At 35.2% G+C, this 17,083-nt stretch overlaps 1 pseudogene; it reads left to right on the top strand.

The window, feature by feature from the left end:
• LOC115425610 (calcium-binding protein 7-like) overlaps positions 1–17,083 on the top strand; it is a 39,529-nt pseudogene that overhangs the window by 10,189 nt on the left and 12,257 nt on the right.

The raw sequence follows: 17,083 nt of genomic DNA, 5'->3' as shown, positions 1-17,083 counted from the left end.
TAAGAAAAAAATTCTTGGTTAGAATTCTTAAAACAAGCAAAAAAAGTTTATGATTATAAAGACACAGTGACAAAGCTATTCATCAGCATCACAAAGATTCACAATATATGTAAAAAAAAAAAAAGCATTGCTCTTGAATTAAGAAGGATTATCGCATTAAAATAAGGAGAAAACATTGGTTGCTCGTGTTGCACATTATTATTTCTGCTCATTTCTAGATCATTTTTACTCAAAATAAGCTGCAAATTCTGACCTAGAAAAAGAAGATGCAGTCACGGAAAAAATTATTAGACCACTCTTGTTTTCCTCAATTTCTTGTTCATTTTAATGCCTGTGTAGCGCCCCCTAGCTGTCTGGCTGTTTGTTGGAGTGCCCTCCCCGAATCCATGTGTTGTGAGAGATCTCTTTTTATATATAGTTAACCAATGCACTTTGTTAAGTAATTATAAGTTCTGTAGAATGTAATTGCTAAACTATTCCAAAAATCCGACTTAACCCTTTCATGCATGACGTCCACATTTATGGACACGTAGTTTAAGTTCACTTCCCAAAGGGTTATAAAGGCAATATTCTCCAGACCACATGGGGGCAGTGTGTATAGACTCTAAGAAATACAATGAAAAAATGGATCGTGTTAGTTTTAGAATTTGGACTGTTCTATGATCTCCTAAAGTTACCCTCCTTAGACCCAGCTATGGGTTTTCAGTTTGTGGACAAGAGTTTCATGGCTTGGAAAAAAAAAACAAAAAAAAACAAAACTGTCCACCGCAAAGGACATTCCATAAAAAAATCTAATTAAAAAAATGCATCTGAAAAACTGTTGCATCATGACGTTTCCAATATGGACACTTATTTAAATTTAAAAAAGCCAAAAAGGTCTCAAGAGGTTAAATATCTTCTTAATAAAACCATATTAAAAAAAAAAAAAAAAAATTCAAAATGCATTTCAACTTTTGCCAAATTTTGAGTAAAAAAGAAAAAAAAATCTAGATACTTTTTTTTCATAACTCATGTATGAAAGGGTTTAAAGCAATAGATTACTTTTACTACATGTGTAATAGGCTATATATGTGAAACGGATAAGTTTTACATGAAATAAATCAATTACTCAGTGTAATGTATTTTGGCTTCAATACCCTGCCTGTTTGAATTTTTACTCTTTTTAACATTCAAACCTTGAAGAGATTTTTTATAAATAATTATTTTTACATATACACAATGTTTCCAAATTTTAAACACTGGGATATTCACATTTTAATAGAAAATATATATACTACAATGAAAACAAAAAATATCAACTTAAGAAATGAACCTAGATTTCCCATGGGATTACACCTGGTACAACTAAAGGTCCATTTGTTTGGACAAATATAATCATAACAACAAAATAGCTCAGAAGAGTTTAATTTCAGAGCTGATATCTATCCATTTTCCATGTTTTCTTGATAATAACCAAACTCACTTCAGTTCTTACATCAATATCTATGGCACTGTACTGACAAAAATAATAGTTTTAGGCATTCCATGTTTTCTTTTCTGTCTATTTTAGTCACATGATACACACAGGAGTTAGTACTTGATTGCATAACTACTGTTTTTGCTGACTTTTGATGGTCTAATAATTTTTTCCATGACTGTATATATTCCCAAAATAAGTAAATAACCTTGAAAATCACTTTTTGCAGTGTAGTGTGTGCTGTAGTGTTGGCTTTTACTATTCTGCCATTTTCTTTCTTTTCTTCATTCTTTTCTGTCATCAGTGGGCAAAGGCAGTGAAGGAGTTTTTTCTGGTTTTGTGAGGGCTGGGAGGATGTCCTCTGATGGCTCTAATTTTGGGTTGTCTTACACTGCTGCAGTGTTAGAAGCAGCACGTCTAATGAATAAAGGAAATAACAATTGTTTGTGTTCCTTTTGCACTTGATTTGGACGTCTGTACCAACAAATGTAATTGCTCTGCATGTTGCATTTAAATTATATGAATGTTTCTCTTCTCTTACTTGTGTGTATTTTCTCTGACAAATAAAATAAACTGAACTACCCTTATTTTTGTTTCAACTGCATCTGTGCAGCACACATCATGTTTAAGCGAAAGGACAAAAGAAACACACTTCCTGCACATATTAACCCTTTCATGCATGAATTATGATAGCCTTAATCCTGAGTGTTTTTATTACTCTTAAAACATAAAAAAACCTATTCAATTGAATATTTTTATTAACCCTTTCATGCACGAATTATGACAACCTTAATCGAGATTTTTTTCCTGAGTGTTTTTATTCCTCTTTAGGCATGAAAAAAAACAATGCAATTAAAATTTTCTTATTAAAAATAATAAATAAATAAATAAGCAAACAAAAATATATATATATATAAAAAACAAAGACTATACTATATAGAAGAAATACTACTACTACTACCAATAAAATGATCTTCTGACCTATTTTACATGAAGTTGCAAAATGTCCATTCAGCTGGACAACTTACATTTAATTTTTGAAACGAAGAAACATGTATTTACAGAAAATTGTGTGAAAACTGGGGGGGGGGGGCTTGTAGTTCTGGGGATGAGAGTATGCTCAGGGGAGATCTACACAATGTTACCAATTCATGTCAGAAAAGATATGTAGTGTCTTAAAACTTTAATAAAGATATGTGCAAAAACAAACAAACGAACAAACAAAAATCCATGCATATATAAGAGAACAGCTGTAGAATAGCTGTCCACTGTACTAACCAGTATACATGAAAGGGTTAACCTATTTTTCATGGGGTTGCAAAAATGTCCATTCAAGCTGGACATCATGCATTAATTTTTGAAGTAAAGAAACGTGTGATATACTGTTTGAAATCTATGAAATAAAACATTTTCAATGCTGCTAATCTGATGTTTTCTCACATTTTAACATATACTAATACTAGTCATTACTCACTTCATGGAGATAATATGCCAAGAAAAAAACTTTTTGTTTAAAAAAAAACAAAAACAAAACCTATAAATTACAGTCTAATAGCAATAACAAGCAAACATGTTAGTGCAGATCAGGTTTAAAGAACAGCAAAGTGACAGTAATGGTATCAATGGCAGTGTATGGCAGTGTTTCTCAAAAAGTGGGACGGGCCCGGGGGGGGCGCAAAGACTTGCCAGAGGGGGCAATGGGATCATTCTTAGGTGTTTATTTTTTCTTCAGGTTTCGAACATGCATCAGGTGGAACGAATGTTTTAGCGTTGGAGCACCCTGGGCTCATTTTAGGGACGCACAACAAACAAATCTACTGCCATGGTGATCTGTCACTAGACTAGACAAAGAGGTTTAGGTTGGAGAGTGGACAAAGATTGGACTGGAAAAGAAAAAATGTGCAATGTTTCTGTTTTTGCACAGTTTGCACTTGATGTTCTCAGATGTGCAACCTAAACGGGCTCATTGCAGCCATTGATATTGTTGAAATGTTCATCTTTGTTACCAAAATGTGTTTGTTGTTCTAAAAAAAAAAAAGTACCTTACTGTCATAGTTGTAAGATAATTACACATTTCCTATTTTTTATTTTGAAAAATAACACAGGGGTAAAAAAAAATGTTTTTTGCAAGTTGTCTAGGTTTTTTTCAACTGAATTAGGACCATTTTGCACCGTTAAATCCAAAAATGACATCTGTTTTTCTCAATCAGGTCAGGTTTTTTTTGCTAATTTAATTTTGAAAAATTTGATCTTCTCACAAAATATAATAATTAATACCAAATAAGATTGGTAAGCACACTTTATGAAACTTGCAACTTGATTCCTGTTAGGTACAATGGTGTATTCAGCGCAGATGTAGCAGAATACGTCAGGCTTATTTTTGCAAGATCTTCTAGTCGAAGCCATTCATTCACCTGTAATATTAAAAAAAACATTAATCATAAATTGGTAAAAGTAAAATCTTCAGAACTCGTTTATTGCAAGAAATATGAAAGAATTTTGTGTCATATGATGTGAAAATGCCCATAAATGTAAGCAAAAATGTTAAAAAGCCAATATGTAGCATAGTTCAGAAAGTTGACCTGATTGAGCAAAGTTCATGTGATTTTGGATTCAGCACACCAAAATTATCCTAAATCAGCTCAAAAAACTTAAACAATAAATTTGTTGTTGACCAGTGTAATGTCTCAGGGAGCAGTCTTGTTGAATTCATTTGTATTGTTCAATCAAAAATCTACGTTATTTTTAATTTGCACAACAAATTATTCAAGAAAAAGCAAAATATATTCTTAACAAATTGATGTTTCTTTCAATAAAAGTAATAATTGCACCACAGGTACAATGTTGTTGGGGTTGAGGGGGGCTTGGAGATTTTCGTGCTCCAAAGGGGGGCCTGACAGAAAAAGATTGAGAACCACTGGTGTATGGGATGGTGCATAAGTGTCCACTGTGTCGGCTGATATGGAACTACAATAACAAAACCCATGAATATACAAGAGAACAGCTGGAGAACAACTGTCCACTGGAGTGACCACTATGCATGAAAGGGTTAAAGTTTAATGAGCAAAGCAGCGATTTTATGAAAATGAAACATCAGGCAAACAGAAAAGCATCTCACTCCAGTCTGGCTACAAATATTTCCTCCCTCTCTCAAATCTAGCCAGAAAACTAGTGTATTTATCTGTCTGTCATCTGAAGATATAAATCCCTTTCCATTATAGATAAAATTTAAACCGCACCATAAAAGCAATCCATCTGCCTGTCAAATCCCTTGTCCTTGGTGATTTCTACAAGTAGCAGTTACTACTGTATCACTTAATGTGTGAGAACAGGGCCGGTGTAAAACACAGCATCTACAAAATGCAGTGCTCAAGGGCACTAAACATGATACACAGCCTGATACAGCGCGTTACATGAAGCGTATATCGATTCTACAGCCGTTCAAGTAAAAGGATAATTACAGCAATACGTTTGGAATACTGAGATGCATCACATGGGAGGAAGTTTGCAGTGATTAAATTTTAGGTGAGGTGTGAAACAGAGAACAGTCCTATCTTTATTAAATGACACCCGCTACAGTTACTAATTTGCGTAACTGAAACTCTGGCACAGTCCGCGGACAGATGCAACACGTGAATTAATAAATCAAAAGAAAACAACACTGCTTTTGCCAAGGCTATAGATTGAATTACACATCACCTTGGCCTATGGTGGTTTAGCTGAGTATATAAATGAAGAGCGGACAAACACTATACTGGTGTAGGTGTGAGTTACCTTTAAGCCATTATCTGGTGATTAATGTGTGTGTCAGCGAGTGAACAGGTATGGGTTAACCACCTCCTTCAAGGACACTAGAGTTTGACACTGATGGATCTGTGGTGACCTTGTTTGTAACAGCCGCTCAACACGTGAACCTTCTTTCTCATCATTCTTCTTTGACGTTGACTATGATGTGCTTTTTCATGGAATCGAATATACTTAAAAAAAAAAGGATCCTGTCGTCCAATGTCATATTTAAAGACATTAGTCGCTTTTTCCATTGGACATCTGCGCAAAACTTTACCGATATTTACTAAATGCGCGTAATGTCGGTTTTTCCATTAAATCACAAATGCGACGATTTGTTTATTTATTATCGTGAGATGACATGAGAAGTCATTCCATAAACATGGCGACGAACGTAAATATGGCATTGATTACGGATATATTCATTGTATTATTATTATTATATATTACCCCTCTATCTCGTACTAAATTAAAAAATGATTGGGTTTCCTGGTGTGTCCATATGTTGTTTCTTCTTCTTCCTTTGCTTGTAACGTCTGTCAACATCTGTTTTTTTAATTCACCTGACTCTAGTTGTGAAAAAAGGTCTTTCCATTGCAGTTTTGCGTGATATACCATTTGCGTTACGCCCGAAAATCCACCTCTTGCCAGCGCAAAAACTTTTAATTGAAAAATTAGACTTTTGGCGAAACTGTCATTTTTCCTTTTCATTTTCTGAACCCGCTTTATCCTGACTAGGGTCACGGAGGTCGCTTGGAGCCTATCCCAGTTACATACGGGCGAAGGCGGGGTACACCCTGGACAAGTCGCCAGTTCATCGCAGGGCTGAACATATAGAGACAAACAATCACTCCCACATTCACACCTATGGGCAATTTAGATTAACCAATTAACCTATCAGTGCATGTGTTTGGATGGTGGGAGGAAACTAGAGAACCCAGCCAGATACGGGGAGAACATGCAAACTCCCACACAGAAAGGTCCCACCCCCCGTTGACTGTGTTGGAATCGAACCCAGGACCTTCTTGCTGTGAGGCACAAGTGCTAACCACTGCACCACCGTGTCGCCGTGTTTGTTCAATATCTTAGTGGAATTTTTACGTTTCACAAATTCATCCCAAGGGCCAGACTGGATTTGGCCCTGGGCAGCATGTTTGACCCCTGTGCTGTAAATGATTCACACGCTGTGGACAAATGTTTGAGGATATTGGAGGGATTCCACCCTTTTGAAGACATGGAAGCTTTGACAGTGTTCCAAGTAAGTGGACCTGGTGTCATCTTTTTAGACCGTTTCTGCCTCAACGCCATGTTGGCTACGTTCTGATCAAAACAATGCAGCGCATGCACAACGAAGGCGGAATCGATAAGCAGAATCGATAAGCAGGCATGCAAACGATTCCAAGGAATTGAGCTACTGGGAACTGGTTCTCAAAAAGAACCGGTTCTCAATTCCCATACCTTGTCACAACCTGCCTTTTATCTCAATTGGTTGGTTGCCCCCCCCCCCCCCCCAGGATGAAATTCACTGAGCAGAAGTAGGGATGTAAAAACCAGAAGGGTGGTTGACCCCCCCATCCCTCCCAACAAATCGCACCCTGCCAACAGTCCATCAGACCTATCAAGCCATTGGATTACAAAGGTACAAAAAAAGGGTCTGTAGGATGATAAGACTGCTTCATATGAATGTATGCTTCATAAGGTCAATAACAGGGATAAAACCACAGCACCAGTTTGGAGTCATTCTGGTCTTACATAACTATGACTGACAGACAGCAGGATGATAGTTGAACTACTTCCCTCATGTAATTAATTAATTAATTAATTATCATTTTTATTTTATTTTCATTTTATTTTTTTTCTTTAAGATCTTCCACGCTTTGTAGTTTGTTTGGGGTTTTTTTTTTTTGTTTGTTTGTTTTTTCATGTATGTACAGAAGCCCTCAATGTTATTGTTGTTACTGAACAACACCTGTATGAGTGTCATGACCCAAGTGAAAACTCTAATAAAACTTGAATTATAAAAAAAAAAAAAAAAAAAGGTACAAAAAAGTGAGACTTGGTAGATTTGATAGAAGGAATAACACAATCTTTGTCTTCTATAAATTCAACTTTATATTTATAAGAGTCTTTCTGAAAGAGCTAAGAGGTTCCCCACTCTTTGTAGATCTTCACCAGTTCTTAAAAGAGGTTTTAATGATTTCCCTATCAAATATGAAGGCTCATTTATAGCAGAAGTTCCACTTGTGAGCTGGGATGAAGCAGTGGCGGGTTTGCCAGCCATTTGATCCAGACAAGACTGTGATATCTGTTTGAGGTGTGTTCTGACGCAAGTACCAAAGCTCTTGGACTGTGGGATAAGAACGACTATTGGTCAGCGGGATACGAGCATGTGGTCGTGTGCGCAAACAACCACATGATCATTAATTTGTGAATAATAAAGAGGGAAAATGAGCACTACGTCTAATTCCTGAAAAAGTGCACATTTTTGGTGCATTTGCATTCCTGTTGGGGGGGCCCTCAGAAAGTGGAAGCTGCTGAGAATTCCCACATTGTGCTTATGGGAAAGCAGGTTTTAACTGTGATAGTCAGATGACAGAGCTGCCTCCAAGCTGCAAAACAGTTAAGGGAAAACATGTCAGAGTAAGATGTTAAGCTTTTGAAAGAGAGAGAAAGAGAAAAAAAAAAACCTCATAAGTCTTTTCCAGTGTGCCGATTCTTCATGTGAAGCCCAGCTCATTAAAGTAGGAATAAAAGGTGGAAATTGTATGACAATCAAGATACAGTATTAAAATATATGATCCGTAGAGGGCACAACTTCCCTTTTTAAAGCAACATTTATCATCACATTTTTCATGAAATATTTATCCTGCTGTATTGTTTCCTAATGTAATTCTGGTTTTATTCCTCCTTGAACGATCTGAAATGCAACCACATTGCATTCCAACCATGAAAGTGGAGATAAATAAGACGCACTCTGCGTCAAAAAAATGATAAATTGATATTCACTGGCTATTAACCTCCTTAAAACCTTCAGTTAATGCACCCTAACAATCTCATGCATATTCCTAATGCTCTGCTTAGTATTTTCTACCCAGGGCCACTGGTAGGTTCCTGGGAGAGAGCGCCCTTCAATTCAATTAAAACTGGAAGTTCGGTGACTCCTGATCCAATCAAGCTCTTGGCTCCGGTCCACGACCATGACATGAATGATAATGCAACAGAAGACAATCTCAGGACAGAAAGGAACATGACGGCACTGGATTCTGTCAGCAGCGCTGCGAGGGGGAAATATAGCAGCAAATTAAAAAAACAAGACCTCCAAACATATGTCTAAGTTATTGCAGTATGATGGCCAGATGTCTGCAGACTGCAATGATGATGTTTCAGTTTAAATGGAGCGAGAGCGAGGGGGGGGGAAGTTTGTCTCATGCAGCATAGAAGTACTGCAGCACTCTGTCAGATGGAGAAGAAAGAAGCGCAACATTAACTGACAGAGAGAAAAGAACAACGGCACCAATGTGACTGACATTAAAATAGCCATTGTCAGAATAATGATATCACAAATGAATTGGGAAAAGCAGAAAGGTTTAGAGTTGTAAAACAGAGGATAAAATGTGTTGTTTAGGGCTCGATGTCATTTCATGTTAACATTTGGTCCAAATTACCAATTGTGGTTTAAACCATAAAGACCCAAACATCCACCAACCAAAACAGTTTGCTGATCTAAACTGTTTCATACCTGTTGATCCAATAATCCTATCAATACAGGGTGGGGAAGCAAATTTACAATGAGCATTTAGTTGTTTTTTTCTCAGCAGGCACTACGTCAATTGTTTTGAAACCAAACATATATTTATGTCATAATCATACCTAACACTATTATCCATACCTTTCAGAAACTTTTGCCCATATGAGTAATCAGGAAAGCAAACGTCAAAGAGTGTGTGATTTGCTGAATGCACTCGTCACACCAAAGGAGATTTCAAAAATAGTTGGAGTGTCCATAAAGACTGTTTATAATGGAAAGAAGAGAATGACTATGAGCAAAACTATTACGAGAAAGTCTAGAAGATACTATTAAAGAAGAATGGGAGAAGTTGTCACCTGAATATTTGAGGAACACTTGTGCAAGTTTCAGGAAGTGTGTGAAGGCAGTTATTGAGAAGAAGGAGGACACATAGAATAAAAACATTTTCTATTATGTACATTTTCTTGTGGCAAATAAATTCTCATGACTTTCAATAAACTAATTGGTCATACACTGTCTTTCGATCCCTGCCTCAAAATATTGTACATTTTGCTTCCCCACCCTGTACATGTAAATAATTGGTGTAAAATATAGTTTATTGTCTTTTCATGGTCATCAGATATGACCCAGAGGCTCGTTCAGAGGCTCTGTAGTTACCGTGGAAACACCGTCATCTTCTACAACATTGATTCAGCAGTAAAACCCATGGAGTTGGATCAACGACAGTGGATGGAGACACTTATTTTATGCTGAATTAATGATGTATTTTGCTGAAAAATACTTTTTCTTCAGTTTTCTCAGTTTTTTTTTTTCCCAATCCCCGAAAGGGAGGCAAGAGGTTTGTTTTTGGTTCACTTTGTTTCTTTGTTGTTAACACTCTAGCAGCAAAACTACTGGTTGAATTCATACCAAATTGGGTTTATAGATTCCCAGTGACCCAGAACAGATCTGATTACATTTTGGGAACTTTAGGTCAAAAATAAAAAAAAATTTTATGAAATTTTCAAATCTTTTTTTTTTTCCCATTTACTTATATTGGGGGAAATTTCAAATATCTAGCACCAAAACCATAGGTTGAATTCATGCCAAATTGGGTTTATAGATTGCCAGTGATGCAGAATATATGCCATTACATTTTGGGAAAAGTAGGTCTAAGTTTAAATTTTTTATGAATTTTTTATTATGTTTTTTTTCCCCATTACTTATAATGAGCAGATTTAGGAATTTTAGGCTTATTTCCAGCAGGGCATTTTTTGCAGTGGATTGCAGCAGTTTAGTGGGGATAATCTACACAGGGGTGTCCTCATTTTAGTTCAGGGGCCACATTCGCCTAATATGATCTAAAGTGGGCCGGACCAGTAAAATAATATAAATAATAGGATAAGAACTTTTGAATGTAAAAAGTAAATTCTGTAATGAAAATGTTTATATCCACGAATTGTACTTGAACATAACATGAACAAATATGAACAAGCTGAAAATTCTTTAGTAAATAAGTACAATGTTAACAATATTACACCTTAGTTTATAATTTATACATGTGAATCAAACTTAGAGATCACAGTGGATCTACAAATACACAAAACATTAAATAATAGGGAGGATATTATCAAAATTCCACATACCTCTCTTAAGCAATTTCAGGTTATTCACTTTTTTTTTCGTTTTTTTAAACAGTAAAATAATGAGAAACATTTACAGTTTTCATTATTTATAGGTTATTATGTATATTTTACTGGTCTGAAAAATCTTGAATTAAGCAAAAAATCTTGAAATAAGCAAAAAAAAAAAAAAATCTTGAATTAAGCAAAAATAAATAAAAATCTTGAATCAAGCAACAAAAAATCTTGAATAAAGCAAAAATAAGCCATCTGAATTAAGCAAAACAAATCTTGAAGTAAGCAAAAAAAATCTTGAATCAAGCAACAAAAAAAATCTTGAATTAAGCAACAAAAAAAAAATCTTGAATTGAGCAAAAAATGTTGAATTAAGCAAAAAAAAATCTTGAAGAAAAAACAAATTGAATTAAGACATTTCAGATATTCATTTTTTGTAAAAGACTAGTCTGTAAATAAACATTTTGTGTAATTTAACTTTTTTTACTCTAAAACAAAGACAAATTTATAGTTTTCATTATTTATAGTATTATGATAGTATTTTACTAGTCTGAAAAATCTTGAATTAAGCAAAAAAAATGTTGAAATAAGCAAAAAAAAAAAAAAAAAATCTTGAATTAAGCAAAAAAAAAAAAATCTTGAATCAAGCAACAAAAAAATCTTGAATAAAGCAAAAAAAAACCTCTTGAATTAAGCAAAAACAAAAATCTTGAATTAAGCAAAAAAAAAAAATCTTGAATTAAGACATTTCAGATATTCATATTTTTTGTAAAAGACTACTCTGTAAATGTAAACATTTTGTGTAATTCAACTTTTTTTACTCTAAAACACAGACAAATTTATAGTTTTCATTATTTATAGGTTATTCTGATAGTATTTTACTGGTCTGATCCACTTTAGACTGAAATGACCAAAAATGATTTTAACGTCCTTGATTATTCATATCTTCAGTAATTTTTGCATTTCACAAATTCATCCCAGGGGCCAGATTGAACCCGTTGGCGGGCCGGATTTGGCCCCGGGCCGCATGTTTGATATCTGATCAACACATTTCTTAACCAAAAATAGCATCATAGCAACAATTACCAATACATGGATAGGCAACTAGTTGTTCAATAATCCATTAGACTTTATTCAATGGGCCAGTGGTGGTTGATGAGGGGGCAAAGATCTTTATAAAAAAAGAAGTTAATGTGTCTTAAAGTTGCTAATGACACCCACTGAGACTGGCGGATATTGGCACCAAACAGCCCATTGACTTACACTGATGTCAATATTTCCCCCCAGGAGTCATTCTGGTCTCATCCATTTATTTGTATTCTCAATCACTGACATACCGGTCTCCTGTGTCAGACTTGAATTGATAGGTTTGTATGACAGCTCCCTGACTTACAGAGTTTCCTTTATTTATTTCTTTTCTCTGACGGACAGCTCCACTGTAATTAAGGTTCCACTAACAAGACAATAAAAGGCCTTTGTTACATAATGCTTGATGACCTTTACCGTTTTATTGCGTCCGTATGCTAGAACTTAGCATTAGCTCACATCTGACTCCCCTTCAGTCCAAATATGGTCACTTCATGCTTCAACAAGCCAACATGGTGACAGCCAAATCACAAAATGACATTTTCAGGAACCAAAGGGTGATGTCACAGTTCCTCTGTCCATTAATCATACAGTTCATGGTTAAAGATTCAGGACTTTGCCACCAGAGACCAGAGTATCATGAGACCTGTTACCTTATATGAAATAAAGCTCTTTGATTATGGTGAAACAGAGATCATGACTTGGTTCAAATATTATTCAGTACCTTGTATTTTTAATCACTTCTTTGTGGATTTCTGCTTAAACAAAGTCATGGAGTCTTTGCCTAATGCTGATAAAGGCAGTGTAAAAAACAATGTTTTTCAACCTTGGGGTCGGGACCCCATGTGGGGTCGCCTGAAATTTTTAATTGATAGAAATAAAAATAAAAACTTACAAATAAAAAATATGGTGAGTTGAGAGAGACAATCCCAATCCATAAAAGACATGACAAACTGTGAAGCTGAAACTGAAGCACTGTGGTTCTGTTTATCTGTCAAATGTTCATTGTGGTCAGTTTCAGATGCTGCAGCTCTTTCATAATTCATAGTTTGAGTTCTTGTTTGTTCAGTATTAATTGTCAGCCTTGTAAATCCAAGCTGGACTGACTGTACATATCCTGACCAAGGAAAATAAAATTCTCCGTTGTGCAGTAATCTACACCTGGCTTTTCTGCCTCCGTCCATAATAACCCTTTCATGCATAGTGGTCACTCCAGCGGACAGCTATTCTCCAGATCTTCTTTGTATATTCATGGGTTGTGTTGTTTTAGTTCCATATCAGCCAACACAGTGGACACTTATGCATCATCCCATACACTGCAATTCATACAATTTTTGTAACATTGCTGCTCATGATAAACCTAATCTCCAGTGACATGGTTTAGTGGAAATCAGCTGCTAATTGTTATTAGACTATAATTAACAGTTTTCTGAAACAATTTTTTTTTTCCCGCATATCCTCCTGAGACCCAGCAATGCATTGTGTCCTTTACAGGGGTCAAAAGTTTGACAGTTTTACTCAAAAAATGCTGTGCATTACAAAGGACATTCCGTTAAAAAATCAATCAATAAATAAAAATTATTTTAAAAATGTTTCTGAAAAAACTTTTGCATTATGCAGTTTCCAATCAAGACAATTTTTAATGTAAAAAAGCTAAAACTGTCAATTTCCTGGGTCTCAGGAGGATATTATCTCCACAAAATGAGTAATAACTAATATTAGAGTATGATAAAATGTGAGAATCATTAGCGATATAGCAATTAGCGGCATTAAAAATGTTTTTATTTCATAGTTTTCACACAGTATATCACTTTCTGATGATGAGTTTTAAATACATGTTTCTTTGCTTCAGAAATTAACCCTTTCATGCATGAATTATGAGAACCCTAATCAAGATTTTTTTTTTTCCTGAGTGTTTTTATTCCTCTTTAGGCATGAAAAAAAAAAAAAATGTGATTGATTTCTTTTTTTTTGTTGTTGTTTTTAAATCAACCTGTTTTTCATGGAGTTACAAAAAGTCCATTCAGCTACACCATGAATTTTATTCTTGAAGCAAAGAAAAATGTATTTAAAACCCAATATCATAAAGTGATATGAAAACAGTGAAATGAAACCATGTTTAATGCAGCTAATCTGATGTTCTGTCACATTTTAACATATTCTAATACTAGTTATTACTCACGTCATGGAGATAATATGCAAAAATAAATATTAACAATTGATTTCCACTCAAGAACCAATCAAGAACAGCAAAGTTATAATAATGGTATGAATTGCAGTTTATGAGATGATGCATAAGTGTCCACTGTGTTGGTTGATATGGAACTAAAACAACAAAACCCATGAATATACAAGAGAACAGCTGCAGAAGAACTGTCCACTGTAGTGACCACTATGCATGAAAGGGTTAAAGGCATGGTGTCCAGCTGAGTGGACATTTTTGTGACTCCACGAAAAACAGATTCATAAAAAAAAAAAAATTAATTTGCATTGTTTTTTCATGCCTAAAGAGGAATAAAAACATTCAAGAAAAAAATCTTGACTAAGGTTCTCATAATTCATGCATGAAAGGGATAATATACATAATAATAATAATAATAATAATAATAAAAAACTTTATTTGTATAGCACCTTTCATACAGAAATTGTAGCCCAAAGTGCTTCACATTGATTGAAAAAATACAATATTAAAATACATTACGATTTGATTATACATCAAGAAATAAAATGAAATTTGAGAGAAATAAAATAAAAATAAAAATAAAAACAGCGCACATTAAAATATTTGATTACAATAAAATAAAAATAAAACAGTGCACATTAAAATATTTGATTTGATTATATAGACTAAATGTTGTTTAAAATTAAGGTTTATTTGGAACATAGTGTAGCAAACCATTACATGATTAAAAACAAATTAATTTTAGCCAAAAAAAAAGTTTCTGTTTTGAATGTCTGGGGTCACCAGACATTTGTGATGTTAAAATGGGGTCATGAGCCAAAAAATGTTGGGAACCTCTGGTGTAAGAGCGTCCTCTGCAGGGTCACATGGTGGCTGTATCCTATCCCAGCTGATACCAGGTCGGACAGGTTACAGTTCACCCCAGGGCTGACAAATACAGACAGACACCCACTCTCACATCCACACCCAGGGGTAATTTAGAGCCACCAGTGAACCTATTAACCTGCTGTGGACTGTGGGTGGAAAGTGGAGTACCTGGAGAAAACCTGCGTAAACACAAGGAGAACATATGAAGTCCATACGGTCAGCCTGGCTCCAGTCTGCCATTCAAACCAGGACCTTCTGGCTGTGAGGTGACGACTGCCACAACAACATGCTGCCCACTCGTGACTAATAAGCCATAGCTGGAGACCTTGTGTCACCTTGGCAACTTGAGCAGGAACACCCTGAATAGCCCTGTACCCTTCTCTATGGTGGTGATAAAAACCACACAATGGCCTCATTAGAACAAGGCTAGTCTGACTTGGTGGAAGTACTCTTCTGGAATAAGAGGGAATATGTGCATTGTGCTGTGGCAGGATTGTCTTTGTGCTTCCCTCCACTGTCTGAGTGTTACTGCGGACAGGGGGGGATTTGTCCAAAAAAAAAAAAAAAACAGGGGAGGATGGGGGTTTTTTGTGGGGTTTTTTTGTTTTGTCGGAAGAGGGGTGGAGGGGGCGGTTCATAACTAACATAACTAATACTGGTGTAAAAAAGTAAAACTTCACATCAGTGGTTCCCAACCTTTTTGGCTCATGACCCCATTCCCACCCTTCCTAAAATAACAACTTTTCCATTCAGACTGACAATTCCCCAGTTTCTCCCTCCCTCCAGGTTAAGAGTCTAGGTGTCATCCTTGATAACATTCTCTCATTCCAATCTCATATTAACCCTTTCATGCATAGTAGTCCCTACAGTGGACAGCTGTTCAAAGGTGTTCTCTTGTATATTTACGGATTTTGTTGTTTTAGTTCCATATCGGCAAACACAGTGGACACTTATGCATCATCCCATACACTGACATTCATACCATTATTGTAAATTTGCTGTTCTAGATAAACCTGATCTGCAGTTACACGTTTGACTGAAAAAAAAAAAATTAATTTAAAAAAAATTGCTAGTCGTTATTAGACTATAATTAACAGTTTTGGGGTTTTTTTTAAAACAAAAAGGCTGTTAAAGTGTGAGAAAACATCAAAACAGCAGCATTTAACATGTTTTTATTTTTAATAATTTTCACACAGTAAATTGAACGAATGCTGTCCAGCTGAGTGGACATTTTTGCCACTCCATGAAAAATAGGTTCATATATTTTTTTTCTTTTTTTCATGCGTAAAAAGGAATAAAAACACAAAATGGTAACACTTTACTTGAAGGTCTAGCTTATAATGCATTAAGCACACACTCATAAGACATTATAATGCATTTATAATGCATTATAAAAGTCATTACAACAGTTTATGATCATGTACAACAACTTAAACCAAGGTTAATAAAGTATTATAAGTGTAGGCATAATGTATTATAAATTCAGCTTTCATTATGTTTTCTACATCCATACCAAAGTGACAACAGTGTTTGTAGGAAGAACCTCAAGTCCTGGGTTATAGAACACATTCTAACCATCTTAACTCTAGCCAGTTATAAAGACACAGAACTGCTGTGGCATGTAGTTTCTGAAACTGAATAATGCCTTAGAAACATCAATAATAAGTTACAGGATGACTGATGATATTATAACACAAGTATGATGACATATGAGCAGTATCTGCTGGCTCTAAGTAAAGTGTAAAGCAAAAATTATACATCCAAGTGTTCTTCATAACTCCTTATTTTGCAAAAACAAAACATTAAAAGAACAGAGACAGTAAATAGAAGTGTTACATGTTGCTTTATACATAAATAAAAAATAATGTGGCAGCTCTAAATCTTTGTTAATTCAAACACATACTTTTTTTTTTTTCTTTTTAATAAATTTGAAATCCCTAAAATAGATGGGTATAGAGACCAGTGACAAAACCTAACAAAAGTTACCCACCGAAAAAAATAAATTCCTTCACACTGCTTTGGTATGGATATATAAAACATTATGAAAGCTGAATTTATAATACATTACGGCTACTAGGGATGCACCGATACCAGAATCGGCATCGGCTCCGATACTCAGTGTGTGTACTCGTACTCGTAAAAGATATCTGATACAAATGCACCGATACCACTTACAGCCGTGTGACATTCCCGGTTCAGTGCAGCAGGTACGAGGAGGAGGAATAATGTGTGAGGAGTGTGAAGATGTGGAGATTTTTCTAAATAAATGACGGTGATAAAAGTAACGCTGACTGCAAGTAACGTTACAGACACAGACAGATACGGACGCAGCGTTCTGTCCG

The sequence above is a fragment of the Sphaeramia orbicularis genome, chromosome 9, assembly GCF_902148855.1.
Source record: "Sphaeramia orbicularis chromosome 9, fSphaOr1.1, whole genome shotgun sequence".
Classification (NCBI taxonomy): domain Eukaryota; kingdom Metazoa; phylum Chordata; class Actinopteri; order Kurtiformes; family Apogonidae; genus Sphaeramia; species Sphaeramia orbicularis.
The sequence above is the reverse complement of the archived record's forward strand: the minus strand, read 5'-3'. Positions and strand labels throughout refer to the sequence as shown.